The sequence below is a fragment of the Mustela nigripes genome, chromosome 1 (assembly GCF_022355385.1).
Source record: "Mustela nigripes isolate SB6536 chromosome 1, MUSNIG.SB6536, whole genome shotgun sequence".
NCBI lineage: Eukaryota > Metazoa > Chordata > Mammalia > Carnivora > Mustelidae > Mustela > Mustela nigripes.
Genome location: NC_081557.1, coordinates 69,498,573 through 69,521,083, shown reverse-complemented (window position 1 = coordinate 69,521,083; position 22,511 = coordinate 69,498,573). Strand labels below are relative to the sequence as shown.

Here is a 22,511-nt window from a genome sequence, read left to right as displayed (position 1 = left end):
GTGATAGAGATCCCAGCAAACAGACAGGAGGAGCTGCTCTCAGACGATGCCTGGGATGACAAAAGCAAGACAGAGCCTCTCGCCCCAGAGAGACTGGGCTGCAGACCCGGGAACTTAGTCCCAGACCCATGACAGGTCCTCCAACCAGAACCAGCTTCAAGGTGTGAACTTGGTCTCAGGAACAAAGGCAAAAGCCTTGTTTTCAGAACCAGAGACTTGGTTCAGGGCCATACTGAAATCCAGAAGCTGAAATCCAGCTTCTCAAGGAAGAGAGATGCTGAGCCTGGGAATAGGTAGGAAGAGGCATGTCTCAGTCTAGGCCTGCCCCCCTTGGCCTGTATTAATCAGAATAAGCAAAGTTATGCTGCAGTAACAAATGCTGTGGAAGTCCCCACGGCGAAAATGCAAAGTTTTCTTTTTCACACAATGTGTCCACAGTGGGGCTGGCAGATCTCTTCGAGGTAGCCATTTAGGGACTAAGGGGGACAGCGCAGCCAACACTCAACATTGCCAGGTGCTGAGCCAGAATGAAAAGAGACAGTCTTCAGAGGTCTTGCATTAGCAAATGAATTCTAAGCTGGAGAGTGACACTCATTAGTCCAGTTTACCACTCATTGGCTAATCTCACATCCTCACAAGGAGGCCAGAAGTCCAATCCTGACAGGCCCGGTAGTCAGAGAGGAGAAGGCAGTGAGCAGCCCTCAGTGAGGCTCTGAGGTATTAGACTTCTGATGGATCATTACCTGCAACCTTTGTTGGGAAACTAAAGGTGTCTGTTCTAGAAATCTGGAAAGCTTAGATTTTTCCATTCACTTAGCAAGCATTTTTCCATCACTGCTCTATGTGATGCCATTCTGATGGTTGTGTGTACAGTGAGCACATACAATTCATCCTTCAAGTCCCAGTCTAATGAGGAAGTGAACAGACCCACAGAGTGTGATGAGAGTTCCAATAAGGAGAAGCCCATGATTCTGTGGAACACACGTGAGAGGTGATTGGTCCAGGCTGAGTGGCGGGGAGATAAGGTTAAGGAAGGGTTTCATGTTTACATGTAACTCTTCTCCTTAAAATACACACACACACACACACACACACACACAATGGAGAAAGCAAATAATGTTCAGTGCTGCAGTCTACCCCTATCCATTTAGCATAGTTGTCCCTACCCTACAAAGACCACACTTCATAGAGGATTGCTTCTGGTTGCATCCACTAAAGTTTAGCTCTAGACTGCTGGGGACTTGAAGGTAATTTTATTTGAAAAGGACTAAGAGCCTCTCTGTCTCATTCAAACAAAAATGTACTCCCTTAAACTCTGCCACTGGCACCTAAAACTTGCATTGCATTCACTGTTCTGTCCCATGCATAAAATATGCCTGTGGAATGCCAGAAGTTTTCAGAAAGCTGGCCTGCGATAAACCCCTACCACCTTAGTTCCCAATAAGCCTTAGTATCCACTCATCGTCAGTCACATGACTTAACCAAAAGTAAGGTCTCTGGACCAGCAGCCTCGGGGGTATCACAGGGGGAGGCTGTGAAAATGCAAAAACTCTGTACAGTAGTGTCCCCCCATCCCCCGCCCACTCTCCACCTCCAAGTCCTACTGAATAAGGCTCAGCCTTTTAACAAGATCACAAAGTGACTCATATGCATATTAAAGTTGGAAAAATACTGACCCAACCGAGAACAAGAGAAATTGACCGTGAGATAGATTATTTTTTTGTATCAAAAAAGGGATATTTATAAATCTGAGGCATGCAGTTCTAATGGGGGAGGCAAGTACAGATTAGACCTCAGAATCCAGCGGGGGGGACAGACCCCTGGGCTGAGGAGAGTTGCTTAAGAAAAATGAGACTCTGATGAAAGGTGGGGAGAGAAAGCAGATAAAGGAGTTTTGAAGGTACACTTTATTCCCCCCCACCCCAAACTTTATACTCTTTTGCTTCAGGTGGTCTAGGGAATTATGCTGGCCTTTGTTGGAGTATAGATGCGAAAGGAGAATTCAGGCCCCTTCCTCTTCTCCCTCCTAACTCAGTCTGTGCACACAGAGCTGCTGCATCCACATGCACTCCCCTTCCCGGACTTGCCTCTCCAGCCTCAGCCATGCAGGACTGCATTCATTGACTAACAGCACTCTGTAGCCTCATTAAATGGCACTTAACTACCAAATAGCATAAACTCCAGAAGTGGGAGACTCAGAGGGACAACCAAAGCCTGCCCTTTTGAATCCTGAACGTGGTGGGAAATTTATAAACTAGCAGCTGGATTTTTTGGTAATTTGAATGATAGTTCCACCTAAAGTGGATGACCATGTCCAGTCATATCCTTCTAACATTCAGGCCTTCTAAAGTTGACCAGTTCCCCCAGCTGAGCTGTTTCCAGTAGCGTGTCAATCCACTACTGACTGCTGAGAGTCTGGTTCCACGTCCACAGTATTATTATTATTGTGGCTGTTAGCCTTTCTCTGCTGAAGGAGCTGTATTGGGCAATTCAAGTGTGTTTTTATAGGACTCAGAGAGTTGAGTTAGCATAGCCCAGGTAAAATTTGCTAGGCCAAGAGTTATATCTGAACTGAGTGAATGGCTAATTCTTTCCATAGCATTTGTCCATAATGTGGCTTTAACTGTAGTTTGCTTGTCTGTGATTTTTGGAACACATCCCTCGCATTTCCACCCAGAAGACCTCTAGGTGAAGAAGCTTTCTGTTGCAAAGGTAGTATAGACCAAACCCTATAGAGAATATATTCAAAATGATTGCTATGCTCAGGATGATAAGACTATTATAACTTCACCAGTAATACTTATTAGTGATATTATTTGCTGTATAAGCAAAACCAACATACTAATCCACATATATTATGAAGCAGATGAAATAAGAGTAAGAGTTTGCTTTACTAAAGCATTTGCCATTTTCCCTCTAAACCATTTACATAAGCATATAACCCGAAACAAACAAAACCCCTCCACATTCCATTCTGCTCCTTCTCCACTTCTTGTCCCCCTTTACAGCAGTGCTCCTTGAAAATAATCTCCAAAAACCCACTTCTCTTCTCATTCTATTTCAAGCCCATTCCAATCAGGTTTTTGTCTCTAGATTTCCAATGAAATAGTACTTGTCAAAGCCAGCAGTGCTGTCCCTTGTCCATTCCCGTTGTCAGTCCTCAACCGTCATCTTCCATGACTTATCAGCAATGCTGATCCTCTGGATCACTCTCTTCTGGACACCCTTCTCTCACATGGCTCTTGGGACACCACTCTCTTATGGACCCAGGTCTCTTCCGCAGGTTTCTCCTTCGTCTACTGGTTCTAAACAATGGGGTGCCAGGAGGTCAGTCTTTGGACCTCTGTTCTTCATCTATACCCAATCCCTAGGTGATAACATGCAAATTCATGGCTTGAAATATCTCCTCTGTGCTGACACCCCACAGATGTATATTTTCAGCCTGGATCTCTCTCCTGAACACCAGACTCATACATCAGGTTGCCTGACAGTTACACTTGGTTGTGTGAAGCATCTCAACCTTGACATATGCCAAGTTAAATTCTTTACCTCCAACCCTCTCACTCTCCCCATCAAAACCAAAAACAAAGCAAAACTATGTTTCAGTCTTCCCCATTTCAGAAAATTATCATGCTGTACCTGCCTTTGCTCAGACCAAAAATCTTCGACTTGCCCTTGATGCCTTGCTTCCTCTGTCCACATCCCATCCACTGATGAACTTTGCTGGCTCTGCCACTGAGCCTGTCTGACACCCAGCCACTCCCCACGGGGACCGCTCTGGTCCAAACCTCTCTCTACCCAGAGGTGGTTATCCCCACTGCCATACTGGTCTCCCTTTCCCATGCAAACATAGCTGATCTTTAAAACATAAATCAGATCATGTCACCTCTCTGCTCAGAATCACCCACTGTCTTTCTATATTTCTCAAAGTCAAAGTTAAAATTCTGACAATTGCATACAAGGCTCTCCAGGATCACCTGCCCCTCCAAGACCCCCACCACTCATCCCTCCTCAACAGCGGCCACATGAGTCTACTGGCCATGCTTCAGACATGCCGAACATGCTCCCACCTCAAGACTTCATGAATTCCTCCAGCTATCCCTTCACTCCAAATGTCAAGTGTCATCTTATCCCAGATGTCTTCTCTGATCACCTTGCCCCTCAGACCCGTACCTCCCGCATAGCCTATGCCCCGGTCCTGCTTTCTCTTTCTCTGTAACACGCATCATCATGTGATATAGTCTTTATTCATCTGTTTATTACCTGTCTTTCTACACTGAAATGTCTGCTTCGTGAGGGCCAGGACTCTGTTTCATTTACTGCTGCAACCCCAATTTATGATAGTAGGAGCTCAAAATATACTTTTTGAAAGGAGAAAAGGAATGAAGGAAGGAGGAGCAGGAGGGAGGAAGGCAGGAAGGAAAGAAAGAAGAGATACCCGTTCTCATATTCTCCTAATCTCAGAGTGTAGTTCCATTTTTTAAGATTTTATTAATTTTCCAGATCAGGGGTTATATAAACCAAGGCACACCTGTCCATTAACTGGATGTCAGTTTACCACTTACTAACTGAGGGGTATTGTGCAATTTACTTGACTTCTCTAAAAGCCTCATTTTCCTCATCTGTGAAGCGGGGGGCACACAGAATAACAAATTCTACCCACAGATGTATAAGACTTGTGAAGATTAAGCAGGATAATGACTTTCGATTGCTTAGTAATATGCCTCAGTCTTAACGAGCCCTCGGTACCTGTTGATTATTGTTATCACTATTATATTGTTATTACTGGTTACTTCTCATATGTTTCATCTTACTAAAGTATTTTAAAAATTACTACAGCTTGGGGTGCCTGGTGGCTCAGTTGGTTAAGAGCCTTCCACACTCTGGTCGTGATCCTGGTTCCTGGGATCCAGCTGCCTCGGGCTCCCTACTCGGTCGCAGAGTCTGCTTCTCCTTCTTCCTCTGCCCCTTCCCCCACCACCAGCTCTTTCTCTGGTGGGCTCTCTCTCACATTCCAATAAATAAATAAAATCTTTTTAAAAATTACTACAGCTTAGTATTGTTTCCAGAAATTGTAAATTTTATATACTTCCCATGTATCACAAGAAAGGACAGCTGGAAACATTTCGATGGGCTCTTTCCCACCCCACCTCAACCCCCACTTTTATTTTTTAGCTCTTTAAACCAATCTTTTCCTTAGAATGTTTGGCTTTGGTCTTCTGGCTCTGTGTTGTAATTGGAAAACATTCTAAATCCAAGGTATAGTCTTTTCTTCTTTTTCAGCATACTAACAGTGTACAGTGGATCTACCCTTTTCCTTCTGTTCTAAAGCCCAAAATTCCATGCAAATGTGCATGAAGGGCATTCAGGGTATCTGTATCTGAATGGACACAGGAGCCTTCTTTTTTCCACAAGCCCTTGTAAAACATTATCATAGTTTCTTACATCCCCACAGTTAGTGTACCTCCTAGAATCTGCGTATCTCTGTCTGTTAGGATGGTACATGCTCCCTTCAGACTTAGGGAGGGAGAAATTCAACACATCAGCAGGAGCCAGGTGTAAAAAGGTTGGCAGAGGAGCATCACGTCCATTGAGGGTCCTGAACCTGATGTGGAGGGAAATGTGATAATCTGATCACCAGGCAGCTTCCTGCCCCTGGGAAGAGCAGATCAGATCCAGATGGATCTCCAGATCCACCGTCTAGCCTCCTTCTCCCTTCTCCTTCAGGCTGTAGCTCTCTGCCCCTCCCAACAGGAACTATGTCTCCGCCCCCACCCCTATGCATAAGCAGCATCTATTCTCAGACCTCCTCAGACAGTGGCTCCACGTTCCCCTAATAAGTTGAAGTACAGCGTTTCATGGAATGACATGACGTCTGTCTATAGAGACAGAGATACCCAGTCTGAAGTACTGATAAGAACTTACCATTGGGGCCAAGTTTTAGTAAAATTAACTCTTGAACAAAAGGACTTCAGAATCAACGTGATGATATACTTAAAGGCAGCCCCAAATGCTGTGTATGTGTTCCCTAGGAACTGCCTGACTTCACCTCCTTTGTTAGGGCTCTGGAAGCCACAAACGTCGTCTCTGTGCCGACCTCTCCTGAAATTGTATTCTTCCTTTTAAACTGTAATGACAGGAGAAGTTAAATAATATTTATAATAGGCACCAGTATTAACTGAGCCTTGTTAATATGAAGCACTTCACATGCCTTATCTCCTCTAATCCCTACATTCACGATCTCCATTTCACTAATGAGAAAAACAGAGATCTTAAGACTTGAGCGACTTGCCCAGGTTTTAAACCAAGCTCTAAATACAAAATCTACATTCTTAACAGCGAGGCCGTCACGCCTGCTGAAAATTTTCTTTTTCAGTTCACTTTGGTTTGTGTCTTCTCTGCAGTATAAGGTTATCTTCTACACATTTTGATGCACAAGGGTCTTAGCTAATATGCTTCCGTGAAATTGGCTTTACTTTTTTTTTTCCTTCTTAACACTTTCATGTTATTGTTCTTTGTTCTTCCACATTTATTGGATCGATTCAGTAGAAAATGTTTCTGCAGCTTCATGCTTTTATTTTTGCCAACTGAAGTACCGCGTTTACAAAATGCTTTTTTACGTATAATATCTAATACATGAAACTGGGAATTAAGCATCATACTACTTTTCCAGACGAGAACCCTGAAGTTCAGAAAAATGAAGCAACTTTATGTCATGTTACTCCAATATCAAATATAGGCCCTTTATCTCCAAATCATATGCTCATTGCACTGGACTACATTACTTTCCATTCCCATGTTATGTGCCTATAGTATATGCTCACCGTTGCTTTGTAACAAAGACTCTGGCTGAGTTGGTCGTTTTATTTCTTATACCAATAGTATAGCAGGGCTCTGAAGGCAGGCTGCCTAAGTTAGAATTTTGGCTCCATTGCTTAGTATCTCAATGCATTATTTAACATAGCTAAATGTCAGTCCTCTCATCTATAAAATGGGAATATTGGGGCGCCTGGGTGGCTCAGTTGTTAAGCGTCTGCCTTGGGCTCAGGTCATGATCCTAGGGTCCTGGGATCGAGCCCCACATCGGGCTCCCTATTCAGTGGGGAGTCTGTTTGTCCCTCTGCCTCTACCCACCCCAGGCTTGTGCTCTCTCATGCACACTTTCTCTCTGTCTCTCAAATAAAGAAGTAAAATCTTTTTAAAAAATGGGAATGCTAATAGGACTCTCAGAGAAGGTTGTTGCGGTTATGAAAAGTGATGTTACATAAAGTGAGCCACAGAGTGACTGATGCATGGTGAGTTCCCAATACCTGATACCTATTATTGTCACTTATGGATAAGGACTCAAATAAACATATACAGAATCTCTTTGAAATTTGCGTACCCTGTGATTTCAAAACTGCTCTAATATCCCATGCCATCCACACACAGTTTTAGAGTCCCTTAATTTGTCATTGAGGTTGGTATTTGCCCTAACATCTTGACATAAGCCCCTAAAGTTTACAAGCTTAGCTTCTAATTGGAGTAAGATTGAGGATGAGCAGACCAGTGGAAGCCAGATATTGTGTTTTAGAAGTAATTTGTTGTGAGATAAAGACCCTAACTCCATTTACCCTAGACCCATTTACCCTAACTCCAGAGAAATGTAGAACCAGTTAGAGTAGATGACCGCAAGTTGAATCGAGTTAAAGCGATCGGCTGGTTGGTAAGAATGTCGTCTAAGACCGTCTCAGCTCCATCTCAGCTCCATCTCAGCTTTCCTCCTGTCGTCCGTCATTGCTTTCCTTCACAGTTCAGAGTTCACTGTTGTTAGTTTTAAATGTTGATCCCAGGAGGCTCCAGTTAAAAGATGTTCATTTTCTGAATGGGGCTTTCTAACAGGCTGCTTTGATCTTCACAGGAGTCAGCAGCCATTATGTCATCCCTGTCACATACATTTGGGTGAAGAGCTTAGCTACCAATAATAAGGTGGTCTTTCTGTTTGTGGAATGTCATTGTCATTTTCCCTTCCCTAGTGAATATAATTAAGTTTAAAAACATTACAACTGTACACTAAAATGTGGAATACCCTGGAAGAATTGTATGTTGCATATCTGTGATTGGATTTCATGCTTTACTTTTTATATTGTTGACATACTAGTTAAAATCTTCTTGAATAACTGGCCATTCGTTAATTCTGACTGATTTGGAAAGTGTCATTAGGATGATCCCATTTTGGCTTTTGTTGTTGTTGTTGTTGTTGTTGTTGTTGTTAGAAGTGATATTTGTTGTTGAAAAACAATGTATCTGTTGTTAACTGCCTTCCCTTGGTAATTTTGTTGATGTCATTTCCATTAACCCTTGCCCCTCACCTCCTTGAAACCTGTGTTTCATGGCTACTCTTCCCTCTTCACCTGACCCCCTAGTTCATAGGTAACATAGTGTTATTCACAGTTCTATTTCTATGTTAAAAGAGAAAAAAAAAAAAAAAACAGAACCTCCAAGGCAGCCTATTAAGCTGAATACCTATACCATTGCATAACCAGCTAAGATAGATAAACAGTACCAAGTCAACTAACTAAAAACACACAACAAAAGAGAGCCTTGAATAAAATGATGACAATGTCAGTTAACATTACGAATCCGTTACTTGGTGAAATCTGTTGCTTTGTGAAACAGAATTATTCGAAAGAGGATTTCTGAAAATATTTTATTGTGTTTTAAAGCACGGTGCCTTGTCAGCATTGAAGCTTTTTAGGTAGAAGCATTAGTGAAGGTATCTTACGTACGCAGCACAAGAAAATTACATCAACGTCTTGCGTTGCTTAAGGAAACAAACAGATTTCAAAGGTTTATTCTAGAAAACAGTGTTTAATCAATTTCTTATACGGTCTTTGAACATAATCTAGTAAGCAGATGGGGAGTTAAGGGCTTATTATGTTCTCACTGCCTATATCCATTCAGAGTCTGCCAGGCTCAGAATAAAAGTCAAGACATGTGCACATAGAAACTCTGTAGATGTTTGTAGCATTTGAAATTAAAATAGTGAGTAGGCTGCCTGGGTGTCCCTTCAGACATGGCACAGTGGAGCACGGGGACAGGAAGTATGCCAGACGGCCTCTGCAGGAGGCTGCTGAGAACACGTGCATCAAGGAACAAGGAACTGCTTAATGATTAATCACTGTCAACCTTTGTTCTCGTTAAAGACTTGATTGTCGGACAAGGCTTGTAATGAGGGACTGTTTTGGTGTCTGTTGCTATGAGATGGTGTGCACTGATCCTCAGTTGATGTAAGCCTCTGTTCCTGGTTTGCCCCAGTCAAACACACTAGAATGAAAGTGCTCTCACAGTGCCTGCTAGTGGTGCTTGAAGAAGAGGCTCTGGACATTCTGTTTCCCGAGGGTTGCTCCAGCCCCAAAATATAGGACAAATATCCAAGGGTTGGGATCGGCTAACTCTTGGCATCTTAGATTTTAGCAAAATAATTTTGAGAAAGTTTAACAATAAAAGAAAGAGATGGAAGTAGATTTTATGGTAGTGATGGTACAGAGACTCTCCCCTCCCCCCGCCACACAACACGGACACCTTCTCTTTTTGACAAACACAGATCTTTGGAAATCAAAAAATTTAAAGGCCTGTTACCGTTCCTTTTGACTTCTATAAATAAAATATTGTATCGTGCTTTGCAAACCAAATCCTTAACCACCAAGTCATGTGAGGCTGAAGTGTGTGTTGGCATCTTTCTGAAGGCTAAGGGAAAAAAATTCCACTTATTCTGTTATTGACTAGCCAGCTTATGGACTTCTGCATAATCGTTTTTGAATCTTTATTTTATTGCTATAAAAAGAGCAATGGGACATTTTAAAGGAGAAAAACACTATTTTTAAACATAAAAGATTAATTCTTCTGGGTTGACGTGACCTTAAAAAACTTTAAAATTCTTATAAACGTCACTGCATCATTATCATAAAATGACTTCTAAAATATATCTTTCTGTGGAAGGACTGAAAGATAAGAAGAACTAAAACTGTCAGTGATCCCATCACCGTCCATGGTATCGATGTCGATGTCGATGATACCTACTACCCCCTACCACCCCCTAGCCAGAAGGATTTCTCTCTATCAAATAAAGCCTGCTATAATTTTTTGATATCTGCAAGAAGAGATTTTCCTCCAGATTTACATCTTCTATAATAATTATTTGACTCAAAATATTACAGGTCCTTCTTCTTCCTTCCTTTTTTCCCCGTTCCTTAGAACTCATCCGCAGTATAATCAGGGAAGTTGAGTAGGGACTGCTGGACCTCTAGCAATCTAGAATGGAGCCCCTGTCAGCATCCTGTGTGGAGTCTGTGGATAACTGAATATTCTGCCAATACCAGAAATGATCTCGTATAACCCAGGAAACTGCCTCTCCAGAATGTGCCCTGCCTGTAAACGTGGCAGCCAGGGGCCTGGGAAAGCCGTTTTGGTCTATCTCTGTATCTCTCAGTAGATTTGCTCTAAATCGCCCCAAACAGGAAATCCCGCTTTTATTTACATCTCTAAATAGAAATCCAGCTTGCTTGGCAAAACAGTCACAGTATATAACTTATAAACACCGGTTTTCATAATTTCACCTCTGCATTTATAGACATATCCACTTGTGATGAAAGATATGGCTGTGAATGTTCTCTGACCACGGTATTTATCTGCAGAGGGTACAATAAGGAAATATCCTAAAATAAGACAGAAACCAGGAGTTTACAGTGATACTGATTATTATAAGTGGCTTGGTCATTTAAGACATATTAACAGTCTGCAGTAACTAGACCATCTCCAGGGCTACAGACTGTTCCTGATTCCATTCATGGAACCGCAACCCTCTAAGGCATATCCCTTAATAAGCCATGCTTTATAAATCCTGGTAGGCCTGATTGTTTTTTTTATCCTTGACCGTAGAGAGATAGAAATGTTAAGGAAAACTTGACCATGCTGTATGGGAGAGCCTTGAACAGACGTCCTTGGACAGTATTTCTAGCGGCTAGCCTAAAATCCTGGCGGAAAGAACACATTGAAATAAATCACTCTCTATACAACAATGTGAATTATTATTTGCATTTAAATAGAAACACTTCAGCCTTCCTTCACTGTACCAGATGCTTACAGGTAAATTACCACACCTTTCATGGCTTCCCTAAGCCGTGAAGGGATCGTATATCAATGCCCCCGTTTTCTTCTACCCTCTAAAGACCGGTGTAGTGGTAAGTACCCAACTCAGTTCCACTGATGTTAAATTGACTAAAAGTTATTCTCCACATACCAATAGCCCCTCTTTGTGAGTGATCAACATGGCCCAATTACCAAAATAAACTACATTATCCAAATGTATTGCTTTTCCTCCTAAAGACAGTGATCATCTCACTTGCTTTTGCAAACAAAATGCCAGGTTAGATCCAAAGATTACTATATTTTTGGTATGGAAAGCTGTATAGCAGGCTATATGAATGAATGGTGTATTACCTAGGAGAAAACCATGAACCCAACTGCCAAAATTAATTAATTGATTGATTGATTGATTGATTGATTCAGGTAGAATAAAAAATGTGTGAGAGAAAATATTCAGATTTAATTGAGAAGTAAAGGAAAAGTTGTAGCATTAGGGGATAGGAGAACTGCTGTCCATGAGGAGGCCATCTTCAGCATTGAGTGGGCTATTTATTTCTTTTAGAGGAACTCAATTGCCCTACCTTTTTATGGTCTCTATAGCTGGTCACTTTGTTCGTTAACATAACATCTACCAATGTTATTCTCTTTCTAAAGAGCTCAAAATACTTTAGCTTAATTAACCCTCAAAATATTGATTAATTAATTATTTTTTTTAAGATTTTATTTATTTATTTGACAGACAGAGATCACAAGTAGGCAGCGAGGCAGGCAGAGAGAGAGGAGGAAGCAGGCTCCCTGCTGAGCGGAGAGCCTGATGCGGGGCTCAATCCCAGGACCTGGGATCATGACCTGAGCTGAAGGCAGCGGCTTTAACCCACTGAGCCACTCAGGCGCCCCCAAAATATTGATTAATTTAATCGCAAATCGCAAATGGAATACTGGGACACCTGGGTGGCTCAGTTGGTTAAGTGTCTGCCTTTGGCTCAGGTCATGATCCCAGGGTCCTGGGTTCAAGCCACATATCCGGCACCCTGCTTCTTCTCCCTCTTCCTCTGCTTGCTCCCCCTGCTTGAACTCTCTTAATCTTTCTCTCTCTTAAGTTAAAGAGAGAGAGAGAGAGACCTGGCAAGGATTAAATAAATATGATGAACTTCAACTAAAAATCCATCAGGTAAATCAAGTCCTTAGAAAACATAATCAAGCTGTGTTTTACCAAAAACAACCATTTGATTCAGTTAATTTGCTTAGTAAGTAACATTTTCAAGCCAATTATTTGGTAATATTGTAGGCAAAGAAGATAGTTGGCAGGGTTTAAGTCTCCACCATACCCAGTATTGTGACATTTCACATACTTGGCCCACATACTTTTAAGTTTGTGAACAGGCTAGAAAATTTAAAAATTATATTTGTGGGCCTTTTTTTCTTACCCGGATGGCTAGATAACAATAGTGTTAAATTATAAAGGGAATCCGATTGACTCAAATTTCATCAGAGTTTTGATTTAAATACTCAGAAATGCTCAGATAAATACTAAATGAACTGTTAGTTGGATGCAGCCAGCAGCTGAAGGAAGAGCTGTTCCAGTCCCAGATGTATATCCACATGGATCTGGAAAACACAAAAGCGTGTAAACACTGGTAACGGTACAATATATCAGTCTCCCCCCATGCATTCTCTCCTGATCAGCCGTTAGGAACATTAGCCACAAATGTTTACCCAATTGAAAAATCGCTGGACAGTTATGTTCAAATCAAGGATCTGTTTCCAGTTACAAGTAACAGAATCCAAGACAATCAACCTACTCAGATTGCTGAGGGAAAAAAAAGTTTAAAAGTTCACAGAACTCTGTATGTGCTAAATTTAAGTTCAAGGTTTTAATTAGAAGCAAAAAGACTTGTATAGTATCTTTAACTGACAAATGATAATAATTATTCTTATGTGAGGCATTTTGTATGATCTTTGATATTGACACTTGTCATTTCACTGAAAACTTTTAATATATAGGTTACTTTCTTAGTAACACCTATATAATTGCAAATCATCTTACAGATTAGGTTTATCTAATTTTCAAGTAGTTACTTATTATTTATTTAACAACAAATATATTCCAAATGTCTATTTTATGTCAGGTTTATGTGTGCAAGTAGAAATGCATAGATGATAAAACAAGTCCATGTTTTTGAAGTAATAATAGTGTAGTAAGAGAAAATATACATGTAAACAAATAACTGATATATTCTATAACAAAGATAAATACAAGACGTGATTAGAACTCAAGCAATAGCAGTCATCAATATTGGACAGTGCCAAGACAGATCTGTCTAATTCTGAAATCTCTATTCAGATGAATTGATGGGTTCAGCTTATGAACCCAAGGTTATACTAGAAATCCTTGTAAATGAAAAAAATGTCATAAAAAGTGGTCAATGTCTAAAAATATTCTAGTAGTCTCCACCGTCTCGTAATCCAAACAGACACAGAGAAGTCAAAATACTGTGTGTCTCTGTGTGTGTTTGGGTGTGTGTGTGTTTAAGACATCCTTAATCTTATTACTCAACAGAATTAAAATTTTTAAGTACCTTCTTTCTAGACTTATATCCCTAAAGTAGCAGCAGATCTGGTAGTAGTTGTATAGCTGATTTGATCAATGTAGACAGATAATCAAACCAAAGAAAGTTGACCTTCCTCATTCTTTTTCACAGTGGACTTTTCATTTAAGGTTATCATTTTTCTAAAACAGTATTTTGGTACTCTGCTGATCAAAATGTGTTTGTATAGTTTGCATAAATAAGATTTGGTAAATAACCTGATTTTCTGGGAATTGGTCCAATTGAAACCTCTGATCTTTTGAAGTTCATCTTTAGTGAGTCTTAGGGAGAACTCAGCTTTTTTGAAGTCCCAATGAAGTATTTAGTGGCTTGCTTTGCTAATCCAAGGGAGACTTCAGGGCTACATTTAACAGAGAACAGATGGCTCCTTTTAAAATGTCCTTTGTGGTCATTATAATAATATATTCAAAAATAGCTAATCATGTTACATTAGAGTAGATGGACACATTCGAAGATATTGGCCACAGTCACTATATTGTGTCAGTGCCTCCAGATTTCTGTATTTAGTAGATAACCTGCAATCATCAAGGTATTCTCTCATTTCTCTTAAGAAGAGATATGTTAGAATATGTGGGCTACTTTGTACGTTAATATATTTTATATTTTAGCCCATAATGTGTAGTCAAAACATAAAAATTACTTCTAGCGGAATGTTTTGTAGATTTTTTTTTCAGAATCAGAAACAAAAACAGACTTTACAGAATCAGTTTAGGAAAGTCCAATGCTATTAGCAAAGCTTTGTACTTCTATGTTGTGCCTTCCACACTGAGGTATATGAAGAGATACAGAATTAAGGTTGAATTTTCTCAATATTCCCATCCCCAAACCTCAATTTTTGCTTACTTCAGTCACTTCAGAAGAAAATAGCCAGTGTGATTTCCTGCTTCTCACCCCCAACCAGATCAATCCAGCATTTATACATTATAGTGGCAAAACCACAGCACATCATGTTGTTAAATTGCATTGTAGACTCGATGAAAAAGAGAAATTGAATTATTTCATGACAGTGGTATTTATTGTTAGCTTGATTCAATAAAAGTGGAATTTCAACAATTTTAGCACTAGAATGGAATTTAGAGATTATAATCTAACTTCCATATCTTAACATTGAAGAAAATAAGGCCTAGAGAAGTTAAAAGAGAAGACTACAGCATTAGCAAGGTTCACAGGTCACATGAACCAGATTCCTACAAGAAGCAATGAAATAATGTCAGGAAAAATTGTCAAAGAAAACCATAGTTTCAAGGAAATGCTAACTTCTCTTGCATACCTCCCAAGAGCCAAAGACTGCTGCATATTTTACCTACTTAATTTTATTTAAGCCATACACCAATTACATGAGGAAAGCAGTATTATTTGCCCCTGAACAGAGGACAAATTGAGACATAGAGACTTTTATAACTTGCCTGAGAACAATTAGTAAGTCATGGAGGAAATATTTAAACCTAGGCATATTGACTACAGAGGTTACATTTTTCATCATTACAGTGTTTTGTCATGGGATACCACAGGAGACATGAGACAATCTCCTTAGCTTTCTCATTCTCTATCTTAAAGAGATAAGAGGCTCAAAGTAGTCAATAACATTTTCATTGAAGTGAAATTCTAGAGTCAAAATTCCGTATTTATTTTTTTTATTATTTCCAAAGGAAAAATCTTACATTCCTTCCTAAGTATTAGAAGCCCCCTAGGGAAATTAATTTGTAAAAATTCCAGATTTGTTTTGTGTATAATTTGGACATCATTTTGATTTAAGAACCAGCCGTTTAAACAGTATTTCCTGCCTTCTGAATTGTGGTGTCACTTACCCCTTCTTCCTTCTCCGTTACTACTTGTTTACTGTGTGGCCTTCACACAGTAAGAGAACAGAAAATGTTGATACGTATCTCATCCAAAACCGTAACACCTTCCAAACACTTCTGGAGGAAGAGCACAATTTTAGGGTAGAAAACCGGTTCCTAATGTATGTCCCTTTGAAATGAATGGGTTTCTTTGTTTATTTTGTTTTATTTGGGGGGGGGTTCTTGTTTTTTTTTTCTTTTTTTTTTTTAAGTTTTATTTATTTATTTGAGAGAGAGAGAGAGCATAAGCAGAGGAAATGTAGAAGGAGAGGCAGAGAATTCCATGCAGACACAGAGTGGGGAGCCTGACTCAGGGCTTGATCTCACAACCCATGAGATCATGACCTGAGCCAAAATCAAGATCTGGCTGTTTAACCAACTGAGTCACTCAGGTGCCCTGTCTTCCTTTGATTTTGGTGTCTATAATAGGTCTCTTTCTACACTTTTTCTTTCAACCTATGTACATTATAATTAAAATTAATTTATTTTTACAGCATATTTGTGTCACATTATTTTTTTAAAATTTCTTTTCAGCGTAACAGAATTCATTGTTTATGCACCACACCCAGTGCTCCATGCAATACATGCCCTCCTTAATACCCACCACCTGGCTCCCCCAACCTCCCACCCCCCCACCTCTTCAAAACCCTCAGATTGTTTTTCAGAGTCCGTAGTCTCTCATGGTTCATCTCCCCTTCCAATTTCCCTCAACTCCCTTCTCCTGTCCATCTCCCCATGTCCTCCATGTTATTTGTTATGCTCCACAAATAAGTGAAACCATATGATAATTGACTCTCTCTGCTTGACTTATTTCACTCAGCATAATCTCTTCCAGTCCCATCCATGTTGCTACAAAAGTTGGGTATTCATCCTTTCTGATGGCGGCATAATACTCCATAGTGTATATGGACCACATCTTCCTTATCCATTCGTCCGTTTAAGGGCATCTTGGTTCTTTCCACAGTTTGGCGACCGTGGCCATTGCTGCCATAAACATTGGGGTACAGATGGCCCTTCTTTTCACTGCATCTGTATCTTTGGGGTAAATACCCAGTAGTGCACTTGCAGGGTCATAGGGAAGCTCTATTTTTAATTTCTTAAGGAATCTCCACACTGTTCTCCAAAGTGGCTGCACCAACTTGCATTCGAGGTGGGTTTTTTTTTAAAGATTTTATTTATGTATTTGACAGACAGAGATCACAAGTACTCAGAGTCAGGTGGGGGAGGAGGGAAGCAGGCTCCCCGCTGAGCAGAGAGCCCCATGCAGGACTTGATTCCAGGACCCTGGGATCATGACCTGAGGCGAAGGCAGAGGTTTTAACCCACTGAGCCACCCAGGCACTCCTGAAATGAATGTTTTTTTATGGAAGAGTTATAAGCCTAATGTTGTTACACATTATACCGAAGGGAGAAGAGGAAGGTATTAATAACAATATGAGTTATAGAATAGGCTCAACAAAAGATAAAGTTACCCTTAAACACAATTCCCTAATCTTTTTTTAATTGGTGGAGGCAGTGGTGAAATGCTTGGCTATTGTTAAGCTCAAGTGACTGAGTACATCCCTGGATAATTATTGCTTGTTGGTTTATTGCTGGTATTATTATAAACAGCATGCTGTGCTCACTATCTGATGATCAGAAATTATATTGTGTTTAGTCCAGTACCTTAATGTGTGTGTTTGATATTCAGTGAATATCAGATTTACTTAATAATTAACATTTATTTCAAGTCTGTTGCATGCCAGATACTACTATACTAAGCAATTCACTTACTTTTTGCCATTTGTTGAGGTAGGAGTGAGGAACATATTATTACACCCAAACAAGTGGGAAGAAAGCAAACTTTGGATTTGAATCCAATTCTGCACTTTTCACTATTGCTGCCTACCCACTCAAATTGCTTTTAGAACAGAGAGGTATTTTTAAAATATTTTGCCAATTACCTTATTCTATTAAACCTTTGGGGTTCTTTGCATTTTAAAGGCATATGTTTTTTAAAAAAGACAAATTTCTTAACCTATATCCTCATCTTGAAATGGGAATAATAATTAAAACAGAATTGTTGAAGAGATTAGATGAGATAATAAATGTCAAGTCCTTAACACAGGGGCTCGTGCATAGCTTTCAAAAAATGATAACTACTGGTAGAAATTATGCTCCAGTGGTGTGCTTTCTTCCTGCCTTCCAACATATCTACTACCCACCACCACCATTATCATCATCATAATCATCATCATGCTCTCCATCATTGCTCAACACTAGCTCCTTTCCTTTCTAGAATATCCTTTATGCTGTGGGCCATTCTAAAGTGGTATCCTCAGAAAAACAACACTGGATGCAAAAGTGTTGCTCAACTTTTGCCTCTCTGTCCTACATTGGCTTTCCAGTTGCCTTTGAAAAGAGCTAGCATTTTTATTCCATGTGCCTGAAAGCAGAAAATTCTGACCCAATTTTCTACTTCATGTGGCTTCTTTGTTTATCTATGTATTTATTTATTAAATAAACACACATACACACACACACAAGTATGGAGAGTCTGCTGTATACTGGGAAAAACATGAAGAACATCCCAGCCTTCCAAGCTCTTCTAATGGGAGGTAGATAATAAGCAAAAAGAGTTGTGATATAGGGAATAAAATGGTTCCTAATTTTAGGAACCAGTACCAACTGTTATGGAAACACAGAGAGGGGCACCAGACAGTGCTGGGAGGCCAGAGAAGACTTCCTGAAAACAGGACATCTGAACTGAGCCTAGAAAGAATGAGGGATCCCTTGGTAAGGAGAAGCAGAGGAAGAGGACTCCAGGCAGAGATGTAAGCAAATGCGAAAGTGCAGAGGAGAAGGAGCTTCTTTGAGTTTGAGGGATTGCAGGTAGGTTAATATCACTCTAGGATAGAGTGAAGAAGGCATGTATTGAGAGGTGAAACTGGGGACAGATGCAGAGGCCACATCATGGAGGGCCTTTTCCGCCATTTTCAGGAGCTAGGACTTGATTCCAAAGACTGAGAGGAGCCATGGATAGTTCTAAGCAGGGAGTGCAGTGTAGAGGACATATCCAAGTGGAAAATCATTTCATTACTTTCATAAACACTAACCTTTGAGGAGGAGGAGGTGGAGTTCTCAACCTGAGGTCAATGGGTGGTCTGTGGATGTTTAGAAAATGTGTAAACTCCCTGAAAATGTAGACAAAATTGTTAGTTATATGTGTACTTGGGGGGAAGGGAAGAGAGGCAGAATCCATAGCTTTGTGAAACCCTCAAAGAACTGTGTTATCCAAAGAAAAGTTGGAAACCACTGCTCTGGGGACAGAAAGCTAAAAGCTAACTTACAGAGCAGAAATTTCAGGTCGCCACAAAGAACCCTTCTAAAGTTAAAGAGTTTCTCTTTTAAGAAAAATTTCTCATTCCTTCCCCTGAGTTACCAAACTCTTCCCACTCCACCCTGACCCACTGACGTTTTGTTCCTGGCCACTCTCCCACCTAAATGCTGCTTCCTCGCTCATGGAACTGGTCTTCCATGCCAACCCATAATAAGTGTCCACTCCAGAGGCTAAGAATAGATGCAGTGTCCTGGTGACTTGAAAATTTGGTAACATCTGAAGGATGAACTGCACAGTGACCACAAAATTCATTCTGATCTTTTGAACCAAACAGATTATAAACATGTGATCAGGGTTTCCCTGTGAGGTAAAGGAGGAGATTCTGAGCAAGCAAAAAACAAACAAACAAACAAAAAGAAACAACAAAAAAACCCCTATTGAATAGAAGGAAAAGGCAGCTACTATTCGTAATTGCAAAGAACAAAGAAAAATACTCACCCAAATATAATCTTCTGTGTTTGCATGTTTTGCCTTTCCACATTTTTCCCTACCCCACCCCTTACCCCCAAAAAGCCAGTTCAGTCAGACCAGCTACAGTTCTCCTAGGCAGATAGATTTTGTTCCATTGGTCTCTCCTTAATACATTTTCCTGGATTTGGATATGTGTTCTTCATCTTTTAGTTAAGTCTGTGACCTCATGCAAGTCATTTTGTTAACCTTTCTGGGCAGTGTCTTCTGGAAGATGAAGCTAGATGGTTTTCAGTTGCCACAGTTTGTAATGGTGGCTGGAGCGGAGGGTGATTAAAACAGGTCTCGAGATAGCTATTTCTCATTCCCAACTCACCAGTCCCTTCCATGGATTGCTGGGTACTTTCTTGAAGGCATTTTATCAATTTCACATAAGTATTCCCAAATAGGGCAAAGGTCAGGAAATTTTTTCCAGGAAGGGCCAACTGGTAAATATTTTAGGCCTTGTGGGCCATAAGGGCTCTGCCACAGCTCTTTAGCTCTGTGAGGAAGGCAGCTCTGTGGTATGAAGCTAGCCCCAGACAATGCGGAAATGCGCATGCGTGGCTATGATCCGATAGAACTCTGTTTATCAGGAAAGGTGGCAACCTGGGTTTGGCCGGTACCAGAGTTTGTGAATCCTTGAAATGGAAGATGGACAGCCTGAAGACAAGAGTGTTTCATCCCTTCAGTCTTTCATTTTGGAAAGTTGCTTCTTGGACAATTTCCTGATAATTGTTTTGTTGTCGTTATTGTCGTGAAAGACATGAACTGTTTGATTCTTTTAGCCCCACACAACCACCTCACTGTCTGCTCCAAATAAATAACTTAGTGGGGCTTCCAGCTTGCAGGGAATCTGAAACAGTTCAGGCAACTTGTTTCTCAGGCATAGAGATAAATAAATGGCCTCATAAGTAGACAGTTCAGAAGATGAATAGCCTGAAGGAACAGTTGAGTAGTTAGTTCATTGAGACAGGGAAAGAAGAGGGAAAGAGAGAAGGGAGGGAAGAAAGATTGATTGAATAGCAAACTAGTTTATGAGATCTACTGTACAAACTTGCCCAGCTGGGTACTTTATCTTGAATTTGTTTTGCAAATTGCAGATGCCTAGCTCTGGAAGCCAAGAAAAAGAAAGGGCAGTCATCCCACGCCAAAATACTCCCATGGATCCCAAGTAACTTACATTACTTCATTTTTGTGGGGGGAAAAAAAATCATAATATATCCCCCTTCCAAAATAAGAAAAACAGAGAGCTATTTTACCCAGATGCCCAGAAGAAGACAAATATTTTCTAGAGGGGTTTTGTGTGTGTGTGTGTGTGTGTGTGTGTGTGTGTGTGTGTGGGTTTTTTTTTTTTTCTTTTTTTTTTTTTTTAATATTAAGAGAACAATACCTGCCTGGTAACTTTGCTTGCTTTGTGAAACTAACTATGGCATACTGTTCAGTCCACAGAACTGTTTTAACAGTAAAAATGGCTGAGTTCAATAAGTCCTAATATCTCAACATACTCCCATGAAACCAGGGATATTTTTGTTTGCTGCTTGAGGACATATCTGACTAGACTCTATTTTACTTTTTGCTGAAATTAATCCTACTTGACAGAGCCTTTGCATTCCATTAAATCAAAGTGTTAATTGCAGCATTTTTATTATTTAACATCATTTTAAAAGATCTCTCCCATATTAAGCACGACTTTCAAAGATATTTTATCAAAGTAAGACCCAGTGGCTAGGCCTGTCCTTGGATGTTTGGTACTAAAAGTTACAAAATTTTTTCCGTACACTTCTTTACATTTTGATCGCTGAAATTTTAAAGAAAAGGTCTTGGTGAATGAGCTGCTAGGACTAGAATAGTGGTATTTATTTCTAATTGTAAAATTGGGAATTTTTTCAAAAGGACTTCAACCCAGCTTTGTGAGAAATAGAGTTAATAACAGGAAGAACAAGTCATTTGTCCTCTAAAGAAAAAGGTGCCCATTTACAAGCATTCAGGTGCCTCCTTAATTTTTTATCAGGTCTTCTAGACACATAGTTTACCTCCTTGCTGAGTTAGTGATTCCCACACTAATCTATGAATAAGATACTAAGTCAACAAAGTAACAAATTTGGGAAGGCATTCTTTTACCATGATTTCCATACGTTAAAACATGTTTCCAGCTTCTGATGAGTGTAAATCAGCCTCACACATTGTCACTTACTCAGGTACATGTTTGCCTTGGCAAACAGCTTTGGCCATCAGACACCTGATTTACCTATGGTTTTCCAACATCCTTGATACCATTCTGGAAGATAAATTTTCCATCAGTAGTCCAATTGGAAAACTTGAAAGTATAGACAAGCTGCAGTTTTTCAATAAGCTGCCTGGACTCTGATCCCCAACGCCTAGAAGAATGCAGAACACAAAGTAGATGCTCAACAAATATTTGTTGAATAAGTGAGTCAGGTAGAGTAAAGATAATAATTCTAAAGACATAGCTTAATTATTGGCAGAACGCTGTTAGAAGAATACAGATATGTTTTTATTGGTCTGGCCATCGTGTGCTGGATTAAAAGAAGGATCAAAAATCTTTAACCATATCTCAACGCTAGCATACTACTCTAACTTAGCGGCTTAACTAATACTGTAACAGGACTTTAAACTCTTAAATACACACACACACACACACAAATGTGAAAAACTGTAAGTGCATTTAAACGTAAATTTATATTAAATCCCAGGAGGATAGGGTCAGAAGCCTATTTTGTAGGTTAGCATCAAATACTGTAATTTGAAAGGTAGAAACAGAAAATACATGTACATAATATGAAAGATCATTCAAGTTCATAATTTGAGCCAATCATATGGCTATTATTAGCTTCCAAATCGGCCTTTTAACTCCAGTTTGTCTAGAAAACTGGGTATTCTTTCATAAAAGATGGCATCAGTGGAAATGGCCTAAATCATTCTCACACACACACACACACACACACACACACACACACTCATCTCCCTAGGCTGAGGATGGGCCATTTTTACCATGTCTTCATGAGCTTTAAGGAGACCATAAGTGTTGAAATAGAACCAGATTGATTCCTATTAGGCCAAGTTCTACATGGGCTGAACGGAAGG

At 40.0% G+C, this 22,511-nt stretch overlaps 1 protein-coding gene across 1 annotated transcript in view; it reads left to right on the top strand.

The window, feature by feature from the left end:
• MAML2 (mastermind like transcriptional coactivator 2) overlaps nt 1-22,511 on the top strand; it is a 343,174-nt gene that overhangs the window by 302,593 nt on the left and 18,070 nt on the right. The gene's annotated exons all lie outside the window — the stretch shown is intronic.